This window comes from Anser brachyrhynchus (genome assembly GCF_964034855.1).
Source record: "Anser brachyrhynchus genome assembly, chromosome: 2".
NCBI classification, from domain to species: Eukaryota; Metazoa; Chordata; class Aves; order Anseriformes; family Anatidae; genus Anser; species Anser brachyrhynchus.
The window spans coordinates 108844646-108853740 of record NC_137695.1 but is presented as its reverse complement, the minus strand read 5'-3'; the positions used below and the strand labels follow the sequence as shown (position 1 = coordinate 108853740).

The 9095-nt window shown below is 37.0% G+C and overlaps 1 long non-coding RNA gene across 1 annotated transcript; it reads left to right on the top strand.

Moving 5' to 3' along the window:
• Positions 1 to 2038: 2038 nt before the first annotated feature.
• LOC308190738 lies at positions 2039 to 8702 on the top strand. Its single transcript, XR_013947464.1, has 3 exons — positions 2039 to 3848; positions 5616 to 5715; positions 7024 to 8702. It is a non-coding gene; the product is annotated as an uncharacterized lncRNA (long non-coding RNA).
• Positions 8703 to 9095: the final 393 nt, after the last annotated feature.

The window sequence follows — 9095 nt, the reverse complement described above, 5'->3', positions numbered from 1 at the left end:
ACATTACTTTAAAATGATTTTTACCAAAATAATAGCTTCTTCTGTTCTCTCACTTTTGCTTTCTAGATATTTATCTTGCAATACATGCTCATACAACTAACAGAAATAAAATTTAGACTCATTATCTTGTGGGGTGGAACTAAATCATTGTAGCAGCACTAATCTAAATGAACACCATGAGGTGAACAATAGTGAATCAGCAGACCTTTTGATGCAGCATTTAATTTTTAATTTTTTATTTTTTGAAATATTTTTGAGGATGAGATTGTAAGAATTTGTTTCTTACAGACACCACAATGTAGGGAACTTAAACAAATCCACATTAGGATACTCAGTACAGGTACCATGTAAACACAAACCTTCCCCAAATAGTTTCATATTTAGAAGTTCCAGAACAGCAGCAAGTCTGCATGAGGCTAATTTGTTGAATTTAATACTTATTGCTGCCATCTATGTTGAATCTAAATTACTTGAGTTACTTAAATGACATTGATAGCACCCCAGGGAAAAAAAAAATCCATTGAATTCTAAGAGAAGAAACAATTCTTCCCTCTAGCCACATCACCTATTTTGGCATGACAGCAAGGTCCAATCTCCAGTCTTCCAGGGCTATATTCCCAACCATCATGGAAAAATGTGAGGTTTTGTGCTTTTTTTCCACTACAGCATTACATCTTTAAAAAGCTAAATTTAAATTAGTGTAGTCCCATAGAAATCACAATTGATGGATACTCTTTCAGGAGCTTGCTCAAGAGTTGAATGAATAAAATGGTTTCATTCTGCAAATATTTGCACAAATTCTGACATACATCACATGGAATTAATATATCAGTATTAGGAATAATGCTGTTCACTAATACCACACAAAATAAATATTATACTTTCGTTATATCTGCATATGTATGTAAATTTTTCATTCTTCCATATCTTATCACAAAAGGACTGAGATGTTAGGGCTCTATTACAAAAGAGGAAATATTCCCCTTTGACTTAGTCGAGAATTCAAACAAATTTATGGGCCTACTCTTTGTAGAAAATTATGTTAAGTTTAAACAATGTTTTATATACTGTAACTGAACTGAATTCAATGCATATAAGCTATCCTGACTAAAGACACTTTCTTGATTCCTTTAGATAATGAGAGGGCTCAGCTGCTTCCCAGATCAAATTCTCAAGCAAATTTTGATCCCAGAGAGAGGAACAAAATATTTGTCATGAATTTTATTGTTTTTGTTTGTTTGTTTGTTTGTTTTTCTCATATCTGAATTTTGTTATTTAACATCTAATAGCAGTATTGAGCATGTTTACACAGATAATAAATATCTAATTCTTGACTCCAGGAACCTGTAACCTTATTGACAAAATGAAAAAAAAAAAAAAAAGAGAGAGAAAATGATGAAATATCAAAAAAATTTTGGAGCAGTAAGGAAGAAGGCATCGATTCAGATCTGCACATGATCCCCTTTTTCTGGTTGTATAACTGTGTAAGAGTTTCAGTTGTATAAACTATACTCCCCTCTACTCAGCATTGGTGAGGCCTCCTCTGAATTACTGTGTGCAGTTCTGAGCCTCCCAGTACAAGAGAGATGTGAGCATACTGGAAAGAATCCAGTGGAGGTCACCTAGAACACCTGTCCTATAAGGAGAGGCTGAGAGAGGACTGTTCAGCCTGGAAAAAAGGAAGCTCAGGAGGGATCTTATCAATGTGTATAAATACCTTAAGGGAAGGTGCAAAGAGGATGGAGCCAGGCTCTTTTCAGTGGTGCCCAGTGACAGGACAAGAGGCAATGGGTACTGTCTGGAGCATGGGAGGATCTGTCTAAACATCTGGAAGTACTTCTGTGCTGTGTGGGTGACAGAGCACTGGCACAGGTTGCCCAGAGAGACTGTGGAGTCTTCTTTGGAGACCTTCAAAAGTCACCTGGACATGGTCCTGGGCAACCTGCTCTGGGTGGCCCTTCTGGAGCTGGAGAGTTGGACCAGATGACCTCCAGAGGTCCCTGCCAACCTCAACACTTCTGTGATTCTGTGAAACTGGGAATGGAAGATGGGTCGCTGTTCGAACACAGGATAGAGATGACATTATACTCTCCACTGTAAGTAGACTCTTCATCACTGTTTATTTTTAATTGTATGGGATTCAACAAGCAACTTTCAGAATGCTGATTTATAACATCAGTATTTTTTAAAAAATCAATGTTTCAAATAATAACTTTTTTTTTTATTAGTCCTGTCAAGCTCATAAGGTCAGATTACTATAACAGACATTGTATGAGTGTTCTAAAACAATAAATAATGTCTAGCAGCTAAGCTAATATTTTTCTGATTTTTTAATATGTTCAGATGTTATTTGTTCTAAACCTTTTTTTTTTCCTGAGAACTTTATTCTGAAAAATAAAGGTTTTCCTTATAAAATTATCCGATTTTCCTTATCTTATCAAAATGAGAAGTGAGACTACTCCCCCCCCGCACACTTCTTTCTTTTTTTTCTTTTTTTTTTCACATTACCTCTGTTCTATTTCTGTTGCTTCAACACTATGGAAACATTCTTAACAAGGAATTCTAATTGCTTCAGGTTGTATGTTTAATTGCTTTGTTTAAGGCCATTGCACTGCTTTGTGGAAAACATCAGCTGTTCTTCCCAAATTCCCATCAAGAACTTTGCTGCTGAGTCAGTTAAAAAAGAATTGGTCCTATTGTTTTTATCAACAGTCCTGAGTCTTACTAAATTTAGTTCAAAACCAGACACTCCCAAACAAGATTTGAGAACATGTGAAAAACGTGGGGTGACAGTACCCAGGCCACTTGGGCCTCATGTGTCAGTAGGTTTAACAGGGATGGTATGGTTTCCAAAATTATAATTTGTTTTAAAGATTATTTTATAATGGTATAAATTTCCACTGGGATAACATTCTTATTCCTATATTAATATCTTAAAATGTAATTGTTTTAATACCAGGCAATATAATAGCCAGTTTTAATCTGCCATATACACTTTCAAAGGTACAGAAGGTTTGCAGTTAAAAATCACATAGTTAAATGATTTAAAACTCTCAGCACCAAGACCAAATCAAAAAGTCAATATTTATGTAAACATGACAAAACTCAGCCTCCAGATATACAGTCTTACTGCTTATTTCAGAAGGAGCTGGATGTATAAATCTGGGGGTGTGATATGTTTGACGAGGGCTTGGCTGTTGTGAGTAAGAGCACTTATTCTTATGGATGTTAAACTGGAGAGTTCTGTAGATGTATGATATTTTGGTCTTAATTTCTCATATGTGTGAGTCAAGACCTCCATCGTTATGTTAATTAGCACAGTCTGAAGGCCCTGGCCTTCCAGCTTGTCAGTCTTTAGCTCCTGAGTGCTCTCTGGGAGGACTCTAGCGCCCAGGGTATCAGCAGGAATGGGGCCAGCTTGAATCCTCACAGAGGAGGATGCAAATTTAAAGGCTTTGGGTACAAACTTTTCTATCACAGGTAGAGGTACAGAAGAGTCTTAATGCAGGGGGTAGGACACAGACACTGTAGTGTTGTATGACATTGTAGGGAGCTCCTAGGAGAGGTCCTAGGGCTAGGGGAAGGTTGTTAAGAGGGGTCTGAGCTGGGCCATCCCCAGCTTGCAGCTGGTGGCTGGATCCCTGTTGGAGGGAAAGCAGCTGCCACACAGCTGTGGCAGCTTGCAAAAGGACAAGACAGCTGCAGAGCCACTCTGCAGCCAGAAGTAACTGTAAGGATTTGGTCCAGCTGTGAGCAAGAGACAGAATTTCCCTTCAGGAGATGCATGAAGTGCAAGCTGGCTGAATTGTGGTTGCTCTGGAAACCATCCTTTGAGTCTCTTTACTCTAGTAAGTGTAATTTCTCAATCATAACATTACACTAAAAATGTTTGGGATTTGATATCCCTTTTTAAAGCCAAAAGAGAAGAGGGAAAGTAGAATTATGACTGATTGCACATTCAAATAAGTGAACATACATTTACCTGAATATATAATATGGTATCAGCATTAATAAGCACTACACTAACCTTTATTTGATGAACTAATTAAAATAATTGCAAATGCATGTATTTGATGGTATGGGTGTCTAACTAGATTTTTTTTAATGTCTTCCGTTCTGCCTCAGGGTTAAGATCCATGCAAAATCCACTCATGAGCCTTGAAAAACCATCATAGTGGAACAGTGAAACCACAGGATATTTTAAGGGACACTTCCAAATCCTGTTTAAGCAAAAATATGTTTACGAAACAAGCTATTAAAAGGGAACAAATCCTTAGATGATTTTAAACTCATTCATAGCTTCTCTTTTTTTCTTATAAGAAAAAGAAACCAATCTCCTTCTGTTTGTCTTGCAGCTTTCACAGTGTTTTGCTATTTGACATAACTGTTCTTGTAAGCAAAATGAGAATAGTGGGTTGTCCTTTTTCCCATACAGAAGAAAATGGCAGTAACATCAAAAGGACAAAGGAATGAGAATCAAAAGCTTCATGAGATTTTTTGTTTGTTTGTTTGGTGGAAACAAAATCAACAAAATTTTCCACAGGTCCTGGGATGTGTTAATTTTAGGAGAGGGAGCAGAAAAGGATAAGTATCCATGGGAACACCTGTCCCTTAAGTGAACAAAGGTAGAGAGCAGACACTGGAGATGCACTGTTGGCAAAATTAATTCAGTGATATTTGGGAGGGATGATTCTTGGTTTTGTAAAGAATGGGGAATCTTCGACAAAAGGAAAGCTGTTATTACAGGCGCAGATGTTTCAATTTTTTATGACAGATGGGCCAGGGACAGATTAGATCAGAGAGTCAGAAAGGCTTTAAAGTATCTGGTAAAGAGGAGACAATAGAGCAATCACAAAACCACAGGAGCTGACATCTATTAGATCCTAGCACTAAGGGCCATATAATGTACAGCTGCACTTGTAGTGGTTTCTATTGCTAACGCCAAGAGCGTATATAATAATCAAGGTGCTTTGGAGATGTCTAGGAACAGATGAAATATGATGGGGTCAGTGTTAGTAAACTTGATTGATGTTTTTTTCTGACTAGGATTTCATGGATAGTGACTATGACATATTCTATGAGGATAAAATTGGTGGAAAAACTGTTACTGATTCAGACTCACAGACAACTCAGATTTACAGGGCTCAGTTTTCTTGTGCACTAGAGGTCTGACTAGAAAAACTGAGATGAACTGCAGGTTGTAGGCAGATTACCAAATCTCAGGGTGGAACAGGACAGATTGGTCCATAAAAAACCATCCCTAACACCCAAGAGAAGAAACCTCTGCTTCTGTGGATGGCTTTAATGCTGAGGGCATGTCCTTGGTATCACATACAGTCTGTAGTAACACCTATGAAACTAATTCTCCCCAATTCCACACCATTTGTGTTTTCCTGTTTTGGAGTTTTACAGATTAGATCTGTACAGATCTGCTTGAGAAAGGTTACTCTGTTAAATGCTGTGTATTCTGATTACTTTGTGACATTTGACTTTATAGCTAATTAGTTATAAATAACTAATTTTCTATAGACTATAAAGTCTAACTTTATTAGACTTTATAACTAACGAGAGTTGTTAGAAAACTGAAATAATGAGCATCTGGTATTTCTCCACAGAGGGTGTCAGCTTACTTATGGCTTCCAAAATGGAGTTGTTGGAAGGGAGACCTCAAAGGATGCTGAGGATACTGATGTCTCAAATTAAGAATCTCTAAGAGTAAGTTCCTGATCCAAGACTATGCAGTATTTTTATCAGGCTTTGGCTGAGGGCACAAAATATTTTTTACTAATATTTGAAGATGATGACAAAAGCGTAGTGTAAGGTAGTAAACAAGTAGATGTTACAGTAACTAAATAATATGTTAGAAAAAAAAATATACGATCAATTAAAACTTAACAATATAAATTTTGATACAACTGATCACAAGACAGTGAAGGCCTTGATGCTTGCAAGTGCTGTTCAGCAATATTAAAACACCAGTGTGTTACCAACACTGTTTAGGTCACCAGTCTAAAACACAGCACCATATGGGTTGCTGTGAAGAAAATTAACTGCAACCCAATCAAACCCAGCACAGAAGATTTTTTTCCTTAGATGCAACTGTCCAGATAAATTTTCTTGCTCTCTCTCTCTCAATCTCTCAATCTCTCTCTCTCATACTAAGTAGAACTTTGAGTCTTATGTCCTGAGGGCTTCTAGAGGATCTTTCTTAGGTGTTTAGGGAATTCCACTTGGTCACATACTCATGATGAACAGAGTTGATCTTGGGAAGAAATTTTCCTCTGCTCACATTAGCATTGAGTTGGGGTCCTCTTGTTTCCTTTTTTATTTATTTTCTTTTATTTCCAGACACCCACCCAAGCCTTTACAGCAAGGATAACATCTACAAAATTAATCTGGCTACGTTGACCCAGTTAATTTCTTTATATTGCATATAGGTCATGGTAGCACCTTGTTTTCTTTCCAGAACAGTGTCAGTGGCCCATAGAGAATTAGTGTTCCTTAGGATAGGTTAGCCGCCTAACTACTACCACTGCTTTACTGTAGGGAAATTTAGACAGAATATACTGTCATGGAGGGTATTGCTTATTAGCCTATATGACATTATAATCTCTCCTTGCTTTAAAATCCATGTCAAACAATGGCTACTTTGTAATATGCAACTTAAGGCGATTGTGCTATTAAGCTCTTCCTGTATTTCAGTAATGTTGCCACATGATTATATTCAATGGAACCATCATTTAGTTCAAGATTTTTATATGGTACCTAGCAAATGGGTTCTTGTCCATCTCTACTGTGGTGATGTCAATAGAAATATACCAAGATTTCTGTTAATGCATATCTATATTCTTGGTGTTAAACAACATATATTTAATTCAGTACAAAAACTAAGTAGAACACAACCAACTGTTCCTAAATACTTCACTTAAGTAATAAAATTCTTATTGAATTCTTATTGTCTGAAAAGACAGCTGGCTGGCTAATGTTGCTAATACACTTTCACATTCTGAACCACGTTTTCAGGTATGTTTAGCACAACAGGTGAAAACGCGTGAATCTCCTGGGATCTAGTGCCAGGTGCATGGAAGCCTGAGGTTTAGGCTGGATTGGAGCTCCAGGACCGTACTCTTGACCATGCTGGAGCCTTTGTGGTTTTCCAGGCTGATCCAACAGCCCATGAGGACGTCCATTTGTGGATGGATCCCAGCCCTTATGTGCCTCCTGCCTCCTTCCTCATGTATAGTGTGTTGCATCTGATGAGGACACTCAAAATGAGGAATTCCAACAGCAGACATCACCTTCTTTTCCCATCAGGAAAATGTTTTCATTCATTCTGTGCAAGAAACTGTGGAAAATCTCTAGTAATACATTTCATAGAGAGCCATTTCAGTATGCTGAAGTTTTACAACTCTTTTGTCAACCAACTGTTCTATCTGAATATATATGGGATAATATTCTGAATGATGTATTTGGGCCTTGTAATATGCACTAACTGTTCTTTCTCATGGCTGTATAATGCTGATAAATCACATCTAGAGATTTTTCTCCCTCTTCCTCTCTCTCAACTTCATGGATGTGGTAGTGTAGAGGTGATTTGACCAAGTGGGCTTTTTTTCCCACTCAGACACTTTAAATTGTGCTTAACTATAAAGGTAGAGACTTTCTACTACAGCTGGACTTCTTTTCATTTCTAATGGCCTATTGGTAATTAAGTCTAGAAGGTTAATAGTCATGATTTTGCTGCTTTTCTTGTAATCTTTGATGCAAAGCACCATTTTAGCTTCTGAAATGCATACTGAATAAATGATATTTGAAAATAAAAATGGAAACAAAGTATCTGTGCATCTCTGTTTGTAGAATGACTCTTTTCATTTATATAGCATTGTACTGATACTGAATTGTATCTGGTAAATAGGAAAGATCATCTATTTGACAGGTGACACTGGAATATGGGCAAAAAGCAGGTGACAGCTTCCTATTTATCCACTTTGTCAGAAGACTTATGGCAAAATAAGCACTTAGAGAACCTGTAAAAGAGCAATCTTCCTTGTAGGATTAAGATCAAAATATGTCACCTCTCCATCTTCCCCATGACTGAAGAGCTCCAAGTGAGATTCCTGAGATAAAATATCATGATGGTGAGTCAAGTGTTTGAACATTTCTTGGCTTTACATCTGTTTGATTCAAATTCTCCTTATTCTTCTTAAATTGCTATGGAAATAAAATGAGTAACAATTCTTTCTTTTGTATTCTGAAGGGCTAACATATTAATTCCCAAGGTTACTGTATTGTCATTTGAATACTGTATTGTCATTCATGAATTCAGCCATATGTTGCTCAGTTGGAAATGATTAGCAGAAAGCAAAAAGTGTCCTGACCTGAAAAAAGGTGTATCAACACGAAATAACCTGTGAACTAATGTCAGGAGAGATATCATGAAATTGTAATTTTCTGTTGATTTTGTAAATAAGCAGTGAACTGTTTAGACTGGAAAGAGGGAAACCATCTTTCTGTGATTCTGTGATCTTTAATAGTTCTGGAAAACTAATTGTAGCACTGTAAAACGACCAAGAAACGTGGTTTTTTTTTTTTGTTTGTTTGTTTGTTTGTTTTACTAGAAATCCATTCTTGGAATTGGTCCATCTGATACTATACAGTAATATATATGAAATAAAAATAAATAAATAAAAAGATAAAAACAGGTTATTTTTCCCCTTTTTCTAGAACTTAGCTTTGAAGGAAGAAGGCTGATGTGTTGACTGTGAAGCAGACTACATTCTTGTATAAAATATGGTTCTACAGGACTCTGAAAATGAATCCATAACAAAGTGGTTACTTAGCTTTTCCAGAACAGATTTTCATCTGTTTTGTGTTCCTGGAAGGCTGCAGGAACCTGTAGAATCACCACCTTCCAGATGGGAGCAAGGTAACTTGTCTATGCAAAGGCTGTCAGTTTCTACTGCGGGGCTTAGAGTGTCCCCTGGAAAAAAAATTATGAGAAAGGTGTTTAACATGATGGTACCCAGGCTCCTTTGCAGGGCACCCTAAAGGAGCTGTGGAAGACCAACCAATCTGGGCAAATCTGTATCTCCTAT